Here is a 15,311-nt window from a genome sequence, read left to right as displayed (position 1 = left end):
TTGAATTTATACGGGCTCGCCTATTCAGTATGTCCACACTTGGTTGTACAGTATACAATCCATACAAGTGTATTTACTGCCAGATATAGTTAGGACTCTTCGTCATGGGCACGCTCAGGAGGGTATAATGGTCGAAGAGCTCGGTCGTTCGAGAATAATGATATACCGCATAAAAAAATAATTTTGCATTTATTTGTAACGACCTAATTTTCAAAATGTCATTTTGCTCCTCTCTTGGTGTCTGTAATGTATGGAAGATTAGAGATAATTTCTCATTAAAGGGATGGTATAGGATAGGTGGAGGTGAGAATTTAGACTTTCACTTTTTTTACGAGATATTTATATACCACTTCCTGAAATGTTCAAAAGCCTACAATTCCAAGAGGATTACCAAACTTATTTGAGGAAAATCGGTTTTGAAATGGCTGTGATATCCAAACTCACTTTAAAACAAAGCGATGCTGATAAAAGATTTGTCCCACAATTTATTAAGATTACTCTGTTTTGGATGTCTCGGCCATTTCAAAACCAATATTCATAAAGAAAACTTTTAAGTCCTCATAGAATTATGTCCTTTCATAGTTCATAAGAGGTTACTGATCATCTAAAAAAATCATCTTAAAAATGTTGGATACCTTAAACTCCATCTCAACTGAAACTGTACCATCCCTTTAAAGATTCGACTTCATCGTGTCATGGACATATCAAGACCACTATCAAGTGAAGTGACTGTTGTATAGTAGCTAGTGCTCTGGAGCCCGGTTTCGGTTGAAATCCTACACAGCCTAATGTTTCACACTTCATAATGTCGCTTTTGGCCAAGGTGCGAAAGTCTGTACATGTACCTGCTGGCGAATAATAGACAGATGATGTGGTCCCCACCCTTAACAAACGGAAACAGCGAGTACACGCGGCAAGTGGCTTTTCCTGGCTAATACGAGAATAATTCTACTTTTAATGATACTACTATTTAAACTGGCTACAAGGTAATGTAAGGCCATGACAACAAATTGTGATATCGCAAACCAGATGGTATTTTCTTATGCTTAAAAATTGAATAGTAATGTCGATAGCCGTAATCATACTGTAACTACAGTTGTATAAGCTTATTATCTTGAATATTGTGAAATGATTCTAATTTGCGTCATACCTGTCATACTACTTGGACGATAACGATAAAGTAATAATGTAATGTTGCTGATAAATCCATTGATGTGGAATGATCAGTGATAGAAACATCTAATAAGAAAACCTTTTGAAGGAAACGTCACCTTCCGAGATTCTAAAATGTGACTGAACTGTTGCTCTGACATGTACAAGGATTATGCTCGTCCAAAAAGTTACTGTGAATGCGTTATCACCACGGTGGAATGCATCTGACGAAAACTGTCGACGTTTAGTTTGGTTTGCATCAAATTCATTTGCTTGATTTCTCATGTTAAGATGTTTTGTTATCACCCGGCGTGTTGAGATAATGCAAGCATTTCATATTTATGCCCATGAGGGGTTACGGCTGCGCACCCTAAAGTGTCCCATTGTGTGGGCCTGGTTGCTTTAAAACATCAATGGGAAAATCCAACCATTGAATAATACACGGTGTAACCTCGCCAGGTTGATCAAGCAGAAAGAGGGTTGGGTGATCGTGAGAGGGGAGACTCCTTAGAAGTCGATAAACCAGCGGCGTTCCATTGTGTAGAAGCCCCCTTCTCAGGGAGATTATTTAAACACCATGTGGAGGGAAATCCTCTAGCCAAGATTGCGAAATTCTGTAAACTGCAGGGACTCCATTGACGCATGAAAATCTTCACAAATACAATTTGAGGACTGCAAAGTAGCAACTCAAGATCTGCCACTTAAAGGTGACTCTTCAATTTTCCTATCGAAGTGACTTAAGTCGGAGTCAAATGAATTTACTGATCATCATCGACCTTCCCGACACTCATGCGCCTTCAGCGATATAACGCATCAATGATAGCAATGGTAATACATTGTACGCCTGCAATAATTAATCTACCAAATATATGAACGAAATCAATAATAATCATACGTCTGATTATTTTAGTTGCCGTAATTACGACCCTCAAAATACTCCATTAATCTCTGTCAAGAACGATTTCAATAATAATGATAAGTCTGATAGTTTAAGTTGACATTGTTGTTTTATTTTTGTAATTTATCTATTTATCTATTTATTCATTCATTCATTTTACAGTGACATGCCCTTCGATTATTTCATGAACCTCTGCCGATAGAATCAAATCAATGATGTCATTTGTAGCGTACCTCTTGGAAACATGGTGCCATACACTTTATTGCAGTGTAAATATTACGTGCGATTACAAGACACACTAATTTCGTCTTCCCAACCCAATGTATACGGCAAAGAAGCACTCGACGTATAAAGGGCATGGCGCCTTGTATTACATTTTCAGACCTACACTATGTGAGAGGTAAATGTTTCACTATGTTGTATAATATCCATGCCAATCAGTTAACGTATAAACCAGCTTTTTGGGGTCTTGCTCTACAAGTTTGTATATTCTTTCAGTGCGTAACGCAATATCATTGAATAATGATACTTGTGATATTTTTTGTTAAAATCAGACAAAGCAATGAATGTATGAAAGGTATACACTAAGCTGTGTGGGTTACAGTGTTAAGCAGGGGTAAGAGAAAATCTAAACATTTTTTCTCCAAACACTTTGCTCTATCTGGACCTGTGTGTGTCATGTAACCCTGTGCATGGGGACTCAGCTGATAGCTAGGAGACAAGTTACTTTATGTGTATGTTTATGGCCATCATGGCAAACACTCACCGTCATACTCAAGTCCATGTACTTCTTGGATGTTATGACGATGTTGTCCTCACGCTAAGAGCAGTGTTTTTTGTTTGTTTTTTTCGCGAGAACTTGCAGTGTTTTCTGCAAAAAAAAAAGAGACTGTGTACTTCTTGATAGCGTATAGGTACGGGAAGTAAAAGATAAGTGGCTCAAGTTAAGTATGACACAAACGACACTTTGTCTGTATCCGTGCACTCACAAAACCACTAGGCTGGGAACATTGTGCAACATTCCTTGTATTGATTGGCGCCATTTATTATACCAGGAATTTTATTTCAAATCATGTGACCCCGTTCGTCCGTAAGCTATACGCTTTTCATGGTTTCTTGGACTTTGCTCCTTAAACAGGCAATCAATTATTCTTTCATTTTGCTGAGCAGAGACACGTACTGCTGCGGTGGAGACAGTTTACTTACGTCCATGTGCAATTTGCAAAATGTATAGGTTAAATGAAGCCGGAAGCGATAAGGGCAAGTAATACAAAGACAGATGTAATGTTCTCATCAGCTCGGCATGTATGTGCAAATGTCAAAGCGTCGACACCCTTACCCATTATGATATCACAGTAGCGAGTGGAGAAAGCATTGATTTCAGCAACTCAATTACAATCAGTGCCCTCTGTGTATAAATGTGATTCCAACATGGAATGCAGAAGGCGTGCCCAGTATTCATGTTTTCTTGTTATGTCTTTTTCATTTCCTCAAACATTCAATGTGCCAAAAAGCCCATATAATGATCCCTGTCTAAAAACCTTGCTTTTGCCTACTTTATTTGATCATAATAAATAATTATTGCATAACAAATGCGGGTGTTGAGGTGCAGTTGATGTCGAATATTTTCATCCTTTGGGACTCTTACCCGTACATGAAAACATTGAGAATGTTTAGAGTCGTTTGTGACTGCTCGCTTGATATTCTCCGACGGACTGAGAGAGAGAGAGAGAGAGAGAGAGAGAGAGAGAGCATGGGAACAGTAAAATAAGTTACTTTGTAAATCCATGTAGCTGACTACGATGTTTATCATTAGCAAGATCTTAATGCTGTATAATGCATTCACTAGTTGTGATGTCATTTTTATTCACAAAATTTGCTACATACAAGTGCTTCACACATGGATGTTGGTAGGCCTACGTGTCTGCGACAGGCACCTCATCGGATTTGACCTCTTGTACGAACCTCCGACCATGCGCAAATGATTTGTGCATATGATAACGATCTTTCTGTTATCTTTATAGCCTGAAAGCGGTGGTCATCAGAATGCCGCATACGAAGCAGACGTCGACCACGTCGACCCTGTCATGCAAGATCAAGTTGACGGAAAGTCACAGGTGATTATGTAATCTCTCAGTGTAACAGTGAGGTTTAGTGACAAATGCTTGGAACTTTTGAAACACATTTTCCTGGGATCGATAACTATTGCAAGCGTTCACATGTTGCAACCACCACGCAGTTTCATATGCTTATTCAGCGTCTCTCTCTCTCTCTCTCTCTCTCTCTCTCTCTCTCTCTGTATGTTCATGACATATGTTCGTTTCTTTTGACTGTTTGAGGAAATATTGCAAATTATGCAGCTTGCAATCCGCAGGCTCTGAAATAAACAACAGGAAATAAAATGACGTGGTTAGTTCAAGGAAGATGATTGGCAATTGGAATCCTGCTCTGCCCCTAGCTCTACCAAACATGCAAAACGCTTATTTTCCTGTACACATATCCGCAGAGAATACCCAGAATAGCTAGTCAGAGCATTACGCAGCAGCCCCACAACAAGCTGTATGCGACACGATCAAATTTGTGAGGGGGATATGTGTAATTCTTGATTTTACAATGCGTTTTGTTTTTGTTATGTTTTTTCAAGTTACACATTCACTACATCGTATATTCTGAGGAAGCCTTTTGTTCACCGAGCATCCCTTGTTCAATTTTTTTTTTTTTTAATACAGAGATATTCATATCCTGAACATCGAGTAGCGGCGTAATTTCTATGCTTGTGATGAAAGTGAATAGAAAATGTCTAGAGATATCCCAGCTATACATCGCTGACTGATTTCCGTACTTATCTAAAACGTTATCCTTTTTCAGTTATCTATACACATTTATAAGTTGTAGAAGTTGTAGTGGCACAATTTATTATCATTACGCAACACTGTCTTTATCTCTAGTGTAGGTGGTATGTAGCTCAACAGGCAATTTATTGCATGATTAACGACTCGAAATGTTTTACCTTTCATACGTTGAATATAAACCTTAAAACTGTGAAAATGAACAAGATAATGGATGTGCTTTTTACAGGTTCTTTTTATTTTAAAAATGTGACTGTAAGATTTGACAATTTGGTTACGTCAATCGAGTGCAAGTGCGTCTCAGAAAACATTATTTTATAAGCTGTCATGATACCGAACAGCAAATGAAATACCTACATTGTAAGGGAGACACACATGCATTCTTCACGTACATATATGTACATAATATGCACATAACTATGTATACGCATTATGCATAATATAATGATAGTAAAAATACACATACTTCTCTGTGTTATACATGCAGGTTTATAGATATCAACGGATAAATGAGGTGATGGATAAATGAATTGATAGATACTTGGATGCATACATACATTATATTTACAACGAGAAAGAAATGTGTAAACAGATAAATTGATGTCATTTCTTTGTTTACTTTTGTAGTTCATTTAGTATTCTATGTGCGTAGTTGTAAATTTGCGGGAATTGTTTTATTTCCCTCTTTATTCCATTCTTCTTTCTTTCTATCTCGGATATAGAAACTTTCTACGCAAAATGGCGGCCAAGATAACGCAGCCTTCCAATCCGATGAATACGTAGAGCCAGCTCCAAGAATACCGGACATACAGCATAGCAATGCGGGTTATCTCGACCTGGACGAAAACTCCCGCCATAAGTATCAGGGGCTGACACAAAACGGCGCCTCAAACCACCGACCAAGCGAAAAGAACGGTTCCATAGACGATCACAAATATTACGATATCGACCTTGGAACCGAAGCGAATGAGTACGAGAATCCGGACTTTCTGCGGCACAAAGGAGAACAGAATCAACCGTACGGTTTCAACCACCCCGCCTCTTATAAATTCAAAGGAAAAACTGAGCACGAAGAAAACGAGGCAAAAAAGAGACAGACGTGCTCAAAAGGAACTTGCTTCATTGTGATCTTCTTCATCCTCCTCCTAGCTGCTCTTATCGGCGTTGCCGTTTTTCTCCTCTTCGAATTCGTTTGTAAGTTAGTCATGTGATCGAAACCCACTCCTCTTTTTATTGAGGTGTCATATTTTACTGTAAGAGTTTTTTTTTTTTTTTTTTTTTTTTTTTTTTTTTAAGTTGAGTCTTTTTGTGTGTTGTATCTGTGCGTGTGTTTACCGAGGGAATATCGTGTATTTATATTTGTTATTTCTACATATTAAGTGCATATCAAATATGTTTATCTGTACAACGTATTATTCGCAGCGTACGTTTCAACAGCCCTTATGGTTCAAGTGCATCGTTCTATGACCCCACTGACGTGCGGCTTTGGAATGTATGGATACACAATTTTGGAAGAGATGAGTGACGCCATTGAATTCCAAGTGCAAAGTTTTCATGTCATAACAGCCCTTGAAGTAGCTCGGTGGTTTAATCATTAACGTTAATGTTTTCCTGTTCTTTGAATCTTCATATCTAGTCAATAAACCACCGCAGGTCACCACCACCCGACCGACACACAGTAAGTTTTCCACAGAAATTACTACCATGACTCTTTTCATTTGTTTGAAAGCAGGCAGAGCTGAGTTTATACAATGTATTTGTAAACTATGTCAACTAGTCACATGGTCATTCATGCAAATGTCAAGCTTACGTTAATAACACAAACACTAATTAACACAACAAACACTTTGTAGGCTAACACAAAGGATACACGCAAAGCAAAATTACAAAACAGATGATAAAGCGAGACAATAAGCAACTAAACGGATACAAAATTAAAAAAAATACATATCATGCTTGTGCAGAGCTTGATGATGCGAAAATGAGAAAAAATACAAGCTCTGTAGTCTATATGGCTAATGCAGAACCAATGCCATGATTTTCGCCTTAATCCTTGTTTATTCTGTTAAGATGACATTGATGATTTCCCACATTTTCTTTTACATTGAATTACCATGAAAACAATTGTGTTTCTTGTAACCTTTTCTCCACACTTCAGTGGTTACAACAGTCGCATTTCCAGAACCCTCGTGTAAGTTCATTTATTTTATTTCATTTTGCTTTTATATACGAAAATTACGTTGGTATAAAGTAGAAAGGAAGAGTGCGAACAGATTCTAACATCTTTGCGATTTTTACTTGCCAGTTCACTCTTTTAACGATTATAACCTCTCCATGAAAACATAATGATTGCAAGTTAAAATTGTATTTTACAGACTTCAGAAATACCGCAATCGGTGCCAGGAAGACTCATATTGGTTAATAAAAAAAAATGGATAGTGGGGTCATATTCAAATCTTTATTCAAAACTTTATTCTCAGCATCCTGCAGGGGACTCGCATGTCTCCTAAGTACAATGCTTGCTGTGATGATTTTCGTAACTACAATGCCTTAAAGGAATTATCGTTCCCCATATACATAACGTCATTAATATAAATGTCTTCATGACTGTATGTACATGATTACTTTTATGTATGGATATATTTTATAGAAGGCAAGAAAGGGAATACCAAAGTAAAACAGTTAATATAATGGAATTAGATCATTTTAAGTTTGTGAATTTGGAAGGAAAGAAGAGCACATATCCAGTAGTTTCATTTTCATTTTACAGACAGCGTAATGTCCTCGGCTGTCGCAACGATAGACATGCCCTACGATTCATCTCTGGACAACAGTTCGAGCCCAGAATACCAAGCATTGGAAAGCAGTTTTAGCAATCTTGTGAGTTCTTGTTATCGAAGCTTTGTCTTCTAGCAATCTATAGTAGAATTATAATCACGTCTTTTATCTTTATTTGCTTTATTTCATTTTAGAATCTAAAAAGAAAAAGATCTTTTTCTTGTGTACATCTAATTTTGAAGAAAATAAAGCTGCACTGTAAAGATGGGCATTTCCTATCATACCTTATCAAATTTTGATTTGTCTTACCCAACATATTTGTTGGAATTCCATTGGTGTGTCGACATTGTTGACAATCTCTACAAGAAATAATTACGATAGAGTAGGCTAATATTTAAGGTTCTCACACGGTGTATTTACTGAGTCAATATTTACCCCTGCCGAAGGTAACAGCGGTTGTGCAACACCCCGACAGCTTTCTGTCAAACGAGTAATCTGCTTGTAGATTTAACATTGAAACACAACGATATACAAACCCACATACACAGTTTGGCAACGGGTGTCCATCATATTGAACGTTTCATGAATTATAACTATCTGCCTGTTAAAAGAAATGGTACTTTTTGTAACTATTGTTATATATACCTCAGAGCAATCCAGTATCAGGACAGAGAGTGTGGGCAATCTATGTGAATATTGTATATATTTATTTTTTAGTTTTTGGTTTTGTTTGGTCAACATATTCATCTTCATGTAGCCATTGAAATACAACGACATCTATACCTGACTTTTTTAAAGATTCTCATAAACGCGAAAATACACAGCTTCAACGGTAATATGTTTCGAATATGTTGCATTTGTTTGTTTTATGATGCGTCTGGACTGTTCCATGAGATGATTTTTCGTGGCTGCGAGAAAAATAAAATTCTATGTTGAGTACTCAATTCACATTCAAATACATTCTGATTTAGAGCTTTGAGTGTAAGATCATGGGGAGATACGTCAACATTTTTATGTGGGCATGCATTTCATCGTACTTTCGTATTTGATTTTGTTTTTCCGCAGATGAACGATGCCTTCTCAAACTCCGATATCAGTGGAACATACGAAGGAGTAATAGTAAATGGTTTTTCGTAAGTATGGCATTGTATGGTTGGATTATCTATCAAGTATTATCAAATATTGTTTGTCCATTTTTGACAACCAAAACATCTCTCAAGAACAAATACGTTTTTTTTTTTTTTTTTTTTTTTACAGTATAAAATCCTTTATGCGCTTTCCCCTTTAATATTGCATGGGAATTTTCATCGAAAGTATCAAAGCATTTTTCATTTTATCAATCTAAGCAATGTCTGAGTGTTATAACACATTTCAAATCTACACTTTGTCAACAACTCACATGTATATTTGTTTATTGTTTGTTTGTCTGCTTGTTTGTTTGTTGTCATTACCGTTGAAAAGATTTGGTTTAACTGCACATTATTAAATTTCGAAAAACTAGCAGGCACGAGATTACTATCAACTGCCATGCGAAAAAAAAAACTTTTTACACCGGCGAATATTGAGGTTATCTTTGATTTGTTGTTGAGGTTGATTTTTTTTTTTTGGCTTATTTTTTTTTTCATGTCATTTGCCTCCTCCTTCACATCATCACAGACCAGGAAGTATCCTCGTCCACTTTGACATTCTAATCACCATAGACCAAGGGGAGCTTCCTAACGCCCCGCCCAATGGCGACCCCGCCCAGGAGATCGCCTACGTTGCAGCCGAAGTGGAGGCACAGGTAACGAACGTATTGGTAGCAGTAAGCATGGACAACTCTTCGAGCTTGCCAATAGCCGCCGTCAACGTGACCGGAACCAGCGCAGGTAAGAGGCCAAGTGTTATCAACACAAACCTTAACATAAAGAGATCTAGTAAACATACTCAGTGATCATCAACTTTACATGTACATAACAGTGCAAAATAATTATTTGAGAGGAAGGGTGTAATTGGTAATTTCCCCATCATCTCAATGGCTACGACCGTTCTATTCACTATTATAGAGTACCAGCTGCTTAACCCTGTTTGCTCTTTGACAAACCACGAGATCCCATCTTACCATTTATACCTTGCCGGAAGCTTTGATAGGTGGTTACACACTCCAAGGCAAAAATGCATTTAAGCTTACTACCCTAAGCTTTCAGATATTACTTCATGGACTTCATGGGCTCTCCGTATCGAAAACATCAGGGATGAAAAAAAAAAACGATAGCAAAGAGTAATATTGCTCAGGGGAATAGATTAACAATAAAATATCAGTTTTAATCGTTCTTTTAACCAAGCCATCTAACATTTGATGACTACACCGTTGACTCCACTGTCGGCTTGAATGAATTTCAAAGAAAATGTGACAAGACAGTATGCATACGTACCTTAAAGACAAATCCACAATATCACTTCCTGCGCTGGAAAGAAATTACATTTGAAAGGAAAATATGAGTTCGTTATTCTAGTTCGTTTAGTCGGGTTTTTTTTTTTTTTTGGTCTTTCAGAGCTTCTTGAGATGACAACAGAACGGGAAACGACATATCAACCCACAACAACAGAGCAGGAGATGACAACTCAGCTAGCTACGACTCAAGAAACAACTGGTAAATTAACACTATTCTATGTGAATTCTCAGATACAGAATAATTATACTCAACAAGATAGACTGTACAGTAGTTTGTAAGTCATCAGTTCATAGACAATAAGTGTGAAACAAAACATACTGGTGGATACTGTGTAAGAAACCACACCACAATGCGGAATCATCTTCACACTGTTAAAACAGCCGAATATGTGAACACATTGTGAACACACTGTGGGAGGCTGTGTTCTTTTCATAAGAGCTCTGTGAGTCTACTGATTGAAATCATCTATACAAGTTTGAATTAAAAAAAAGACAGTATGATGTCTCCACAACTGTCCAAAACAAATTTTTCTAACGGAAGATTTTGATGACCGTAAAGTCTGACTCTATAAGTCTATGCTCGATTCCGGTAATGCTGCAGCTCTTAAAGTTGGTTTTGTTTAACATGTATTATAATAAATACGCTTTTAGTAATGAAAAGAACGCTGATAATTATGGCGTAATTTAGTTCTAAAAATACAAAAGGCATATTCTGTGTTTCGTAGGGATGTAAATGAAAATTCAATCCAAACTTGCTGAAAGTAGGAAAGAGGTAGAGAGTGACAAGGAAATGGGTTATATTACAACTATAAGGATAGTATTTCAAAATTACGATATATATTCCTTTTTTTTTTTGTTATGCCCGGCTGACTGACTGAATTGATTAATTTTGATGGTTATTGTCCCCGCCGAACGAGTTCGAGCAGGGGACTATGAAACGGGCTCCGTACGTGTGTGTGTCCGTGTGTCCGTCCGTCTGTCCGTCCGTCCGTCCGTGTGTCCGTGTGTCCGTGTGTCCGTGTGTGCGTCCGTGTGTGATCAAAATCTTCAATTTGCTACTTCTCTGTCATTTATGAGCCAATTTTGATTCTGTTTGCTTTATATGATAGCACTACATGGGAGCTTTGAAACTTCTACACAGAATTTCAGTCGTGACCTTTGACCTTGACCTTTGACCTATATTGTACATTTTGCTACAAAATGCTACTCCTTCGCCATTTCTAACCCGATTTCGATTCCGTTTGCTTTATGTGATGGCACTAGGTGAGGGCTTCAAAACTTCTACACAGAATTTTGACCTTTGACTTCTTTGACCTTTGACCTTGATTTTTTGACCTATATTGTACATTTTGCTACAAAATGCTACTCCTTCGCCATTTCTAACCCGATTTCGATTCCGTTTGCTTTATGTGATGGCACTAGGTGAGGGCTTCAAAACTTCTACACAGAATTTTGACCTTTGACTTCTTTGACCTTTGACCTTGATTTTTGACCTATATTGTACATTTTGCTACGAAATGCTACTCCTTCGCCATTTTTAACCCGATTTCGATTCCGTTTGCTTTATATGATGGCACTAGTTGAGGGCTTCAAAACTTCTACACAGAATTTTGACCTTTGACTTCTTTGACCTTTGACCTTGATTTTTGACCTATATTGTGCATTTTGCTACAGAATGCTACTCCTTCGCCATTTCTAACCCGATTTCGATTCCGTTTGCTTTATGTGATAGCACTAGGTGAGGGCTTCAAAACTTCTACACAGAATTTTGACCTTTGTCTTCTTTGACCTTTGACCTTGATTTTTGACCTATATTGTACATTGGCTACAAAATGCTACTCCTTCGCCATTTCTAACCCAATTTCGATTCCATTTGCTTTATGTGATGGCACTAGGTGAGGGCTTCAAAACTTCTACACAGAATTTTGACCTTTGACTTCTTTGACCTTTGACCTTGATTTTTTACCTATATTGCACATTTTGTTACAAAATGCTACTTCCGGCGGGGACATATGTTACGCACCGCGTAATTTCTACTTTTCCTTGTTTTGATATGAAATGATGTCCCTTATAGAGAGCCCTGACAGAACAACAGCAATACCATCAACAACACAAACTGAAATTACAGAATATGAAACTTCAACAAGAATGGAAACGTCCACCCAGGAAAACGCAGGTGTGAAGAAAAGCTGAAACGTGATCTTACCTCTTTTTTCCATTTCCCTAGATGAAGCCTTCCTTAAATACAACGGCATATCTGTCTTCTGCGTGGTGCTGGGTTTCTTATCTTGACACTGCATTTGAATATCGTTTAAAAGATAATAGAATTAAGATTATCCAGTTGGTGACGGTTTTTCAATTCTCTTTTCCTCTCTTTTTCTATTTCTGGTTTGTATGTTTGTATGTTTGTTCGTTTGTACCTTTTGTGTTTTTTTCGGACCTATTCTGAAGTCAACTTAAGATGCCTTTAAAGGGACTGTACAGTACTGTTTGAGGTAGGGATTCATGTTTTGAACATTCCTAAGTGAGGTAATGAAAAGCCTCTTATGAAATAATTATAAAAGAGCATGTAATTTTAAAATAGATTCAACGTTTATTTGATGAAAATTGGTTTTCAAATTGCTGAGATATCCAAAAAAGTGCTAATAATAAAAGGCGACATGCCACAACTTAATTAGGATCTCTTTGTTTCATCTTTTTTTTTTTGAATATCTCAGCCATTTAAAAACCAATTTTCATCATATAAACTTTTGATACCTCTTAAAACTGCATGCTCTTTGACATCTTATAGAGTACGTGGTTTCTGAATATCTCGCAAAACGTTAAAAGCTAAAGCTTCACCTCGACCAGAACTGTACAAACCCTTTGACTATCTACATTATTTTTATTTAATGAGGGTTGTTAACAAATACAATGTTGTTACCATTATTGTCCTTAACATTTGGAAGAAAACTCAAATCATTAGACGCTCCTCAAACATTATTTTTTGCGTGTTTGTGGTGCTATGTGTTCCTTTGCTTATATCTTTACTCTCTGGATGGTTTTCTTTTGTGTGTGTGTGTGTGTGTGTGTGCGCGCGCGCGGGCGCCTTATTGTCATATCGTTGTCACTGAAATCTAATTATATCAATGCGTTATTTGCAATTATTAGATGTGTTCACTCTTTTGGTCTCAAACTCAACTCATCTCAAAGTCATCATCAGTGTTTAGCCGCGACCTATGAACCGGGATATGCTTCCACAGACCAATTACGATGGTGGTCTACAAAGTTTCTAAACCAAAAAAAAAAAAAAAAAAAGATAAAAACAGCAGATAGATATCAATCACGTTATGTACCCGCTTTCCTCTCTTATTTCGCAACTATTTCTAATTCAAATTTCAACCTCCCTTTCTACAATGTAGTGAACTGCACGCTGTTTGACTACCTTTGCCTGGATGGCACGCAGTGTATCCCGTATTCGCAGTACTGTGATGGTCTGATAGACTGCAACGACGGGTCAGACGAACCGTCCTTTTGCAGTAAGCCACTTCCTGATTTCGTTCGAAACTGTACCTATAATTACGACATCTGCTCTAATCAGGCTAAACCGTTGCTTCGGAGAAGGATAGGTAGTGCTACTTTCAATGTCAAACTATTCTCAACGCAGAGGACAAATTATTATTATTTATTTATTTTTTTTTTTTTTATAGGTGAGGGTTGTGAAGTACGCATATGTTGGAAAAAAAAAGAGAAGAAAAGAATGAGTAATGTTTGTATTTCAATTAATACTAGGGGAAAAATGAAATCACAGTTTTCACGTTTGCAGGGATTAAAGAATCACTCAAAACTTAACACTGATTAACGGAAGTTCATTTCTCTACATAATGTCTTGCTCCAGGCTTGGCACCCTGCAATTACACAACTGAATATGCGTGTGACGACCAAACGCAGTGTTACCCACATTACAAGTTTTGTGACGGTGTTCTGGACTGCAACGACGGTTCCGATGAGTCTTTCTGTTGTGAGTATAGGCATACTTGGAGAAAATGTCGCTTGATTAATTACGCTACACTGATGTTACAATCAGTCAAAGATAATAAATAAAGTACCAATTGTGTGCCGTGAAATGAGACTTTTGTCATGAATGAGTCTTTTGCATTTTCTATGTGTAATATGCATGTACACTGAATCAGAAGATTTCCTGTTGTCTCTTTCTGTAAGTTGTTCTAGCATCTCATACAAAATTAACTTCATTTTATCCATAGCTTTACCAAATATTGCACAACAAAGTAATGGTTGCCATTATTTCAAAAAGCAACAAGTATCGATTAAGCAGATCCAATGAATACTTGGAATTTGGCTGCTATTAACGAAAAATACTGGCGAAAAAAAAATCTATCTCTATCACTTGTTAATTTGGACATGGGAAATGAGCAATGCACATCAGTGCATTGGGCACAATTAAGCTCAATGTCATCGCACTATTCATGAAAACTACTCTTGTATTCACGTTTTGAGTATCATTGTTGTAATAATAGGAGTCATAGAATGTGTACAATGTGACACAAAAACTGTCAGGCTTACGCCCCCGTCAGGACATAATTAAGATCACTTTCTATTGCTTATTTGCCTGTAGCTTTCGTTGATATCATTTTTATCTCGGAAATGATACCAAACTAAATCTAACAAGGATAACAACCTCCGGTTCGGCAAACACTTTCCTTAAAACTGTGATAAAAAGGATACCCTTGTCAAAATAATGGATAGTGATTTCACTAACACTAAAACTGACAAACAATTTACTTCTGATATTAGCAAATTGCATCGGAACAACCGAGTGTTATTTTTTTTAACTTCAATGTCCATCGTTTTCAGAATCAGTCATTTTCGAAACTGACATGAATTTTTGCCCGCCATGTTCTCATTAAATTGTCGATAGCAACCTGCAATGGAACCGACCTGCCGTGTTCCAATTCTTCCCAGTGCTACCCGTTCGAAAAGACTTGTGACGGCGTTCTGGATTGCATCAATGGGGCGGACGAAGAATTATGTCGTAAGTTCGAATATTGGGTGGGGCTGTGGTACTATAGGTTTGAAAACGAGGGTGCACAAGAGGTACATTAAATCAAAGTTCAAAATCGAGAGTGTGCACACTGTTTTAATAGACGTTCTGTAGTAGAGAGAGAAGGATGGGTATGGACGAGTGAGAACCAATGGATGT

The 15,311-nt window shown here is 37.3% G+C and overlaps 1 pseudogene; it reads left to right on the top strand.

Moving 5' to 3' along the window:
• LOC139725125 (uncharacterized) overlaps nucleotides 1–15,311 on the top strand; it is a 48,204-nt pseudogene that overhangs the window by 16,789 nt on the left and 16,104 nt on the right.

The sequence above is a fragment of the Diadema antillarum genome, unplaced genomic scaffold (genome assembly GCF_040938485.1).
Source record: "Diadema antillarum isolate AM-2024a unplaced genomic scaffold, OU_Dant_1.0 seq00000015_RagTag, whole genome shotgun sequence".
NCBI lineage: Eukaryota > Metazoa > Echinodermata > Echinoidea > Diadematoida > Diadematidae > Diadema > Diadema antillarum.
The sequence above is the reverse complement of the archived record's forward strand: the minus strand, read 5'-3'. Positions and strand labels throughout refer to the sequence as shown.